Below are 9599 nucleotides of genomic sequence, written 5' to 3' on the forward strand. Positions count from 1 at the left end.
CATGTGATACTCTCCCTTCATTGCTTAGAAATAGACAATGTCTCCTTGGGTTGTAAAGTCCTTACTTCTGATCATTGTATCTTCGGATCTCCTTAGGGAGGCTTGAATCTAGGTTTTCAGTCTCATGAATATCTGCTCTAACAAATTGGAAGATTCACCAAAAGTGAGCTATTTACATTTTCCCATAAATTCCTTGTCATTTCCAGCTTAATACATGTGGTCTTCTTCCCACTTGTAATGTTCTTATCTCCTATCATAATGTATCTAAGTTCTTCCTTTTTGGGTTGCCTGGGTGGCTCAGTCAGTTAAGCATCTGCCTTTTGCTCAGGTCATGATCCTGGGGTCCTGGGATTGAACCCTGCATTGGGCTCTCTGCTCCATGGGGAGACTGCTTCTCCCTCTCCTTCTGCCTGCCACTTTCTCTGCTGTGCCCTCTCTCTCTATGTTAAATAAATAAATATAAATAATCTTAAAAAATAATAAATTCATCTTATTTGTCAAGATCCACGTTAAATGCCACCAGCCATCCTTGATTTTCACAACACAAAGCAATCTTTCCATTCTCATTGCTATGACATTTCCTCATTTTGCATGATATTTTCTACTTTATAGTGCCATAAATATGTGAAGGATCTCAATCATCCTGTCAATTCCTTAAGGTTAGAATCTATGTCAGCTAACGTTTTTCAGTCCTCCAACACAGAACTCATAGTAAATACTAATTTGATGTTAATTATATGCATGCATTAAATTTTATCTCAAGTATGTCCTTATACCTTGATTTCTGCTGTTCTAATATTAAATAGTCATTAACATAGTCGTATGGAAAAATAATATAGTTAGAATGTAGAATATAGTTAATATCTTTCCTCTTTTTTTCTTTTAAATTTCTTGCAATAAGCTTAAGGCAAAGACAAGAATGCACATAGTTCTTGATTGAACTCTCAGATGAATACTTGAAGATCCAGAACTTTTGCTTTTGATTAAAAAAATCCATATGTCTTTTGTAAAATACATTTGGTGGTAAAGTTGACATGTGTTTATGGAAAAGAAAACCATGCTTATATTCTTCCCTTAAGGGTCATTCCACCCTTGCATGGAAGTAGGCCACATTGGCACCTCGAGGCAGAGCGAAATATACAGAAAAAGTCTTTGAAGTCAAGAAACCTATTGGACACTAACATGAAATCAGAATTATGTCATATAAACAATAGACGGGATGCTGTTGACAGGATATATGGATTTCTTTTGAAAATCGGGTCTCTTTATCAAAAGCAAAAATAACAAACATGCGTTCTGTAGAACATCTGACTTAGATTAAAACTGTCAGTGTAGGCAGATACCAAGTATAATTTATCCTTATATGAAATGACAAGTTTCTTTCCTGTGAGATCATTGACATTCCCATACAGTTTGATCACATATCAGAATAATTCACTACATTAGTTATATTTTCCAAATTTTATAGTATATTGAGCTTGTTCTTTTTACAAAACTGTTTGGGTGCTGTTGGACAGTGAAAAGATAGATGGGATGTGATCCCACTCCTACAGTCTACTGACAGCCAAAACTGTCATGCAGGTGTCATAACAGGATACATGATGGGATAGAGGTGAGTGGGGGAAATTTTTACATGGTCACTATAGTGTGCAAATATTGTTCTGATCCATATATCAGATTTATGTTTGATTTCACATTATATTACACAGATATGAAGCCTGTTGATCAAATATTTGTTTATGTTATGATTTTATCATTATAGATCTCGATGTAAATTGTTTTTCTTTTCTACATCCCCAGGACTTATTTATTTCATAACTGGAAGTTTGTACCTTTTGACTCCTTCAGCCATGGCAACCACCAATCTGTGCTCTGTATCCTTGAGTTCGTTTTTCATTGTTGTTACTGTTAACTATAGATATGTGAGGTCATACGGTATTTTTCTTTTTCTACCTGACTTCTTTCACTTGGTCAGGGCCCTCAAGTTCCATCCATTTTGACACAAATCACAGGATTTCATTGCTTCTTATGGGTGAGTAATATACAATTATAATAAATATATGTGAATGACCATTTGAGTACTTTAAGCTCACCTGGCTCAGACCTGCCTTTAATCCTTTAAAATGTAGACAGATATGAATGCGTGAGTGCACACGGATGAACCAGGATCACATACATTTCTAAGGTCTGTATAATTATATATTTTCTTTATTCATTAATTTGTCCTCAGATACTTCATTTTCATCTGTTATTATAATGTTGCAATGATCATGGTGTTGCAGATATGGTTTTCAGATTGTGACTTCATTTCTTTTTGAAAAGTAGCTCAAGGTAGATCATATGATGATTCTCATTTCAGTTGTTTGAGGATTTCATACTGTTTTCTATCTTCTTGTGCCGATGTGCATTCCCACCAGTAGTGTACAAGGGTTCTTTTTTTTTTTTTTTTTAGACATCTTCAGCTACACTTGCTATCTTTTGTCTTTTGGCTAAGAGCAATGTTAGAAGATGAGAAGTCTTATGGTTATTTTGATTTGGATTTCCCTCCTGGTTAGCCTTGTCGAGCACCTTTTCACATACAGCTTGGGTATTTGTATGTCTTCTTTGAAAAAATATCTATTTTAAGTGGATCTTTTTGTTATTGTGTTTTATACGTTCTTTATTTGTTTTAGCTAGTAACCTCTTATGAGATAGATGATTTGCCTCTCACATGTATCTTTAAGAATAAAGAATCTTTTATAATGTTTTCTTACTTTAAAATCTGTATAAAAGTATTACTTGAGAATTAGAAGATACAACAAACTGAATAACCACTCCATCTCTGAGCAAACCTGCATCATTCATCTAACCTGCAAGCTGAATTATTTTAAATGCCAGTTTTATTGAGGTGCCTGGGGAGCCCAGTCGATTCAGTGTCTGCCTTTAGTTCAGGTCATGATCCCAGAGTTCCTGAGTCAAGACCTGCATCAGGCTCCTTGCTCCGTGGGGAGCCTGCTTCTCCCCCTCCCTCTGCTGCTCCCCCTGCTTGTGCTCTCTCACTCTCTCCGTGTCAAATAGACCAATAACATCTTTTAAAAAATACCGATTTTACTGGGGTATGTGTTTGCATCTATATTTTCCTGTATTTCTGTCTGTACGTGCACATGCAGGAATTATATCACTAGACATGTCCTCTTTTCTAACCTGATTTTCTATTTAAAAATATGTGGACTTTTAAAATTTTGACCAACAGATTATTGGTTTAGTATTCTCATTCCTGATTAGGAATATCTGATGCTGGATATGGAAATCCTTAGTCTTTTGCACAATGTTTAATTTTATTTTATTCAATATTCCCGTATTTTTGTGTGTGTGTCCTTGTAATTTTTAGATATTGCTTGTGCTTTTATTGTTATCAACCACATGGTTATTATCCTCATTATCACTAATGTTTATTGAATACTTATTACATGCCTGCTACTACCTAAAGATTCATGTGCATTCTCATTTAGTGTCTTCAGAAAAAACATTAATGTCGAAATGATTACCTTGTCTGCCTGCTGTAGAAGAGGAGGTGCTTTCTAGTTTCTAGGCTCAACCACTACTGATAGGGCTTATGGTATTGCAAGGAAGTAATGATTGTGGTCTTACTTCAAGACAAGTTGTTTTCAAAGTAAAAACATTAAGCATGGGTAAAAAAGTCACTTAGAAATGAAGAAAAGTACATTCCGTAATGATTTTAAGGATGTTCTGGAGGGGCACTTGTGTGGGTGCAGTTGGTTAAGTGTTTGAATCTTGGTTGCAGCTCAGGTCGTTAATCTCATGGTCTTGGGATCAAGCTAGGTGTTGGGCTCTGTGCTCAGCACGGAATCTGCTTGAGATTCTCTCTCCCTCCTCCTCTTCCGTTCGTGCTCTCAAAATAAATAAATAACCTTTAAAATAAAAAAGATGTTCTGGAAAGTTTAACGATAATAGTACAATATGAAGTAGATAAAACATAGGCCAAACCATATAGTTGCGAAGAACATCTTAGGTTTGAATCCTGGTTTTACCATAAGTTAACTGTATGACCTTAAAGAAACTACTTGACATCTGTATTGATGAATTTCCCCAGATGTAAAATGGGGAAAGTCAAAATACCTACCTCATGTTATTTTTATAAGGATTAAGTTAATTTTATCATGTAAAGCCCTTTGAAAGGTACCTGAAATATCACAAGGTCTCAAAGCTAATTACACTTTATGCTGATGGAATTACGACGTGAAGTAAAAGCAGAAACACTCATCCCAATAGATCACAGCCTATGAGAGAACAAGGAGATAATAAATGTGTGTGTATGCTCTGAATAACACAATAACTTTGATATTACACATGTATTCAGTTTATATTTTTACAAACCTAGTTCTATTTATTTAATTTTAATGTTAGTACCTGAGGTATGAGGAACAGATTACCAAAGATGTCCATACTCTATTTCTTGGAAACATTATGATGCAGTATATCTTAAAAGTGACTTCAGATGTAATTAATTTATGGACCTTGAGAGAGGAAAATTATCCTGGATCATCCAGGTACGTGCAATCTGATTACATGAGGTCTGAAAAGAGGACAGCATTCTCTGGGTAGAGTAAGAAAAATGTGGTAAAAGCGCCAAAGACATATAGAATTTAGGAAAATTTTAAGTATGAGATTGACTTTACAGTGCCTTTGCTGATTTTGAGATAGATGGGTCCATAGGACGAGGCTGATGGTCAGCAGGGAAATGAGGACCTCAGGTTTACAAATGCCCGGAACTGGAATGTTGGCAGAAAACAATCTAAATGAGGTTGGAAGCAAATTTTTCCTGGGGCCTCCGCTCCCAGTAGGAGCCAAGTCCACTGCTTTGATTTGATGCTGTGTGACCCTAAATGGAGTCCTATTTGATTAGATCCTGACCCATGGAAACTGAGAGATAATTAATGTTTTAAGCTGCTAAATTTGTGATATGTTGTTACACATCAAAAGAAAATATGGTCCCCTGATATTTTTATCAAAATTGAATAGATCACAAAGTAAATCTCAATGAATTCTCCAGAGTAAAAACAGCATAAATCAGCTTCTGTACCACAAATCAATAAAACTAGAAATAAATTTAAATTAAGATAAAGAATGCCCAATGGCTTGAAAATATTCATAATGATATACAAAACTCTGTCCTTAAATAAAGTTGGTCAAAGAGAAAAGCTAAACCTTGTTTAAGAATATTGAAAAACGATATTTTTGGATAATGAGAATGTTACATGCTTATAAATGTGGGATTGGAAAAATCTGTAGTGAAATGCATATTAAAATCCCGAATCATCTGCATGAGGGGTTCACAGAATGAATCAGTATCCTGACTCAAGGAAAGTAGAAAGACAATAGAAGAGGAATTAGATGTCAATACAATTGGATAAATAAATTTGAAAGGAGAGAAATGAACATTTATGAAGAAGTTGATTTTAAATAATAAGCCATACAAATGTTAAAGCTAATGATCTGATAATCAATAAATGAGGAAGGCTAAAAGAAGCATGCATTAAGAATAAAAGAGGAGAAAATAACCACAAGAAAAAGTGTTTTTTTTTTTTTTTTTTTAAAGATTTTATTTATTCAACAGAGAGACAGCCAGTGAGAGAGGGAACACAAGCAGGGGGAGTGGGAGAGGAAGAAGCAGGCTCATAGCGGAGGAGCCTGATGTGGGGCTCGATCCCATAACTCCGGGATCACGCCCTGAGCCGAAGGCAGACGCTTAACCGCTGTGCCACCCAGGCGCCCCCACAGGAAAAAGTTTAAAATCATATATTCTGTATCTTTTTTCTTATAAAATTTAAAACCAGGGTGAATATATGCAAATATTAATTTCCGAATTGGCTCAATAAGAGAGAAAGGCTTATGGAAACATTACCCATGGGCAGAAGTGAGAAAGCCAGTAAAACTTATTAAGCCCATAGAGTTTCCCTGGAAAATTCTTTCACACATTCAAACAAAATATAGTTGTTATTGTTATTTATATTGTAGCAGACAATAGAGAAAGTAGGGAAATTCTTTTTCTGGAGCCAGCACTTTCTTAATAACAAAACATGATAGTTAAAAATAGAAAAGTATTGACAGTGTTTAAATTGAAAACAGGTGTGAACATCTGAAGTAGGTTTTTGATAAACAGAATTTAAGAGTATAATAATTAATAAAAGAACTTAAACAAGTAGACTTTATTCTAGTAATAGAAGACAGTTTAATATTATATAATCTGATGATATTTATGATAGTAATAACTGATACAAAAAATAAAAATAAAGTATACATTCATTTGTACAGATGTGAAAAATCATAAAATTCAGTAACTATTATACATAAAAAATATAACAAAATACTAATAGATTCCTCATTAATGTAGTAGCCAGCATCATTTTTTAATTGAAGTATGTTTAAGATACAGTGTTCTATTAGTTTTATTACCCAGTGCTCATCTCATTGAGTACACTCTTAATCCCCTTTATCTATTCTTTTGTTTCTGACTTACTTTATTTTTTTAAATTTTCACATATGAGTGATATCGTATGGTATTTGTCTTTATTTGTGTGAATTATTTCACTTAGCATCATACCCTCCAGGTCCATCCATGTTCTTGTAAATGACAGGATCTCATTCCCTTTTCTGGCTGGGTAATATGCCATTGTCTGTGTGTATTCGTGCATCCATCCATACATGTATATGAGTTCTTTATCCATTCATTTGGAACTGTACACCTGTGTCACTTCCACATCATTGCCTTTCTAAATACTGCAATAAACATAAGGGTGTGTATACCTTTTTTAAAGTAGTGTTATCATTTTCTTTGGATAGATTCCCAGGAGTGGCATTACTGGATCATATCGTAAATCAGTTATTATTTATTGAAGGAACCTCCATCCTCTTTTCTTTCTTTTTGTTTTCATTACATTTCTATTTAATTTCTAGTCAGTTAACATACAGTCTAATATATGCAGTATAGTGATTGAACACTAACATACAGCACCCTGTGCTGATCATTCCAACTGCACTCCTTAGTACCCATAAACTGTTTCACCCATCCCCACACCCACTGCCCCTATGGTAACCATCATTTTGTTCTCTACAGTTAGAGTCTCTTCCTTGGTTTGTCTCCCTGTCTCCTTTTTCTCTCTTTGCTCTTTTGTTTATTTTCCACAAAAGAGTGAAATCATATGGTATTTGTGTTTCTTTGCTTTATTTCACTTAGCATAACACTCTAGTTCCATCCATGTCATTACAAATGGCAAGATTTCATTCTTTTTTATGGCTGAGTAATATTCCATTGTTTACATGTAACATAGCTTCTTCCTCTTTTTTTTTTTTTTTTCAGTATACCACATCTTCTTTATGTATTCATCAGTCAGTGAATATTTGGGCTCCTTCCATAGTTTGGCTGTTGTTGGTAATGCTGCTATAAACATCGTGGTACATGTACCCGTTCGAATCTGTATTTTGTATCATTTCAGGACATACCTAGTAGTGTAGTTTGTTGATCATAGGGTAGTTCTATTTTTAACTTTTTGAGGAACCTCCATACTCTTTTCCAGAGTGGTTCCACCAGTTTGCATTCCCACCAGCAGTACAAAAGGGTTCCCCTTTCTCCACATCCTTGCCAACACTTGATTTTCCTAGTGTTGATATTAGCTGTTCTGGTAGGTGTGAGGCAGTTTCTAATATTGGTTTTGATTTGTATTTCACTGACAATGAGTGATGTTCAGCATCTTTTCATGTGTCTGTTAGCCATCTGTATGTCTTCTTTGGAAAAATGCCTGTCCATGTCTTCTCCCCATTTTTTATTGGATTATTTCTTTTTTGCATGTTCAGTTTTATGAGTTGCTTTTATATTTTGGATAGTAACCCCTTGTCAGTTATGTCATTTGCAAGTTCTGAAGGTTGCCTTTTAGTTTTTTGGTTGTTTCCTTTGCTGTGCAGAAGGTTTTTTATCTTGATAAAGTCTTAGTAGTTTATTTTTGCTTTTGTCTTTCTTGCCTTAGGAGACATAAATTCAGTAAGAAGGAGCTGTGGCCGAGGTAAAAGAGGTTAATGCCTGTGTTCTCCTCTAGGATTTTGGTGCTTTCCTGTTTTACATTTCGGTCTTTCATCCATTTGGAATTTATTTTTGTGCAGTGTGTAATAAAGTTGTCCAGTTTCATTCTTCTGTGTGTGTCACTGTCCAGTTTTCCCAACACCATCTGCTGAGGAGACTTTTTTCCATTTCTTTGTGTTGTCTTCAATTTCTTTCATCAATTTTTTAAGACTTTTCAGAGTACAAGTCATTCACTTCTTTATTTAAGTTTATTCCTGTGTATTTTATTAATTTTTGGTAGAATCATAAATGGGATAGTTTTCTTAAATTCTCTCTCTGATGCTTTATTATTGATTTATCGAAATGCAACAGATTTCTGGATGTTGATTTTGTATTCTGTGACTTTACTGAATTTACACCCATCAGTTCTATCAAGTTTTTGGTGGAGTCGTTTGGGTTTGCTGTATAGAGTATCACGTCATCTGCAAATAGTGGAAGTTGGACTTCTTCCTTGCTGATTTGGATGATTTTCTTTTCTCTTTGTTGTCTCATTGCTGAGGCTAGGACTTCCAGTGCTATGTTAAATAAAAGTGGAGAGAGTAGACATCCCTGTCTTGCTGTTGACCTGTTATTCCCCTTTAAATATATTAGCTGTGGGTTTTTCATATTTGGCCTCTATCGTGTTGAGGTATGTTCCCTCTATCCCAACTTTGCTAAGGATTTTTATAATTAATTGATGTCGTATTATGTCAAATACTTTCCTGCGTCTATTGAGAGGTACATATGTTTCTCATCTTTTCTTTTATTAATGTGCTGTATGATGTTGATATGATTTGCGAATATTGAACCACCCTTGCAGCCCAGGAGTAAATCCCACTTGATAATGGTGAATGATTCTTTTAATTTTACTGTTGGATACGATTTGCCAGTACTTTGTTGAGAATATTTGCATTCCTATTCATCAGGGATATTTCCCTGTAGTTCTCTTTTTCATTGGAGTCTTATCTGTTATTGGTATTAGTGTAATGCTGCCCTCCATTTCTATTGTTCAGAATAGTTTAGAGAAGAATAGATATTAACTTCCTTAAATGTTTGGTAGAACATACCTGTGAAGCTATCTGGCCCTCAATTTTTGTTTGTTGTGAGTTTTTTGATTACTGATTCAAATTTTTTTCTTATCAGATTAAATTTTATTGCTGGTTATTAGTCTGTTCAATTTTTCTATATTTTCCTCCTTAAGTTTTGGCAGTTTTTATGTTTCTAGGAATTTAACCATTTCCTCCAGGTTGTCCAATGTGTTGGCATGTAGTATTTCCTAATATTCTAATTGTTTGTATATCTGTGGTGGTTTTTGTTATTTCTCCTCTCTCACTTGTGATTTTATTTGGTTCCTTTCTCTTTTCTTTTTGATATGTCTGGCTAGAGGTATATCAATTGTATTAATTTTTTCAAAGAATCAGCTCCTGCTTTCATTGATCTGATCTACTATTTTTTAAATTTCTCTTTTTTTCTGCTCTAATTTTTATTATTTCCTATCTTGCAC

The sequence above is a fragment of the Ursus arctos genome, chromosome X (assembly GCF_023065955.2).
Source record: "Ursus arctos isolate Adak ecotype North America chromosome X, UrsArc2.0, whole genome shotgun sequence".
NCBI classification, from domain to species: domain Eukaryota; kingdom Metazoa; phylum Chordata; class Mammalia; order Carnivora; family Ursidae; genus Ursus; species Ursus arctos.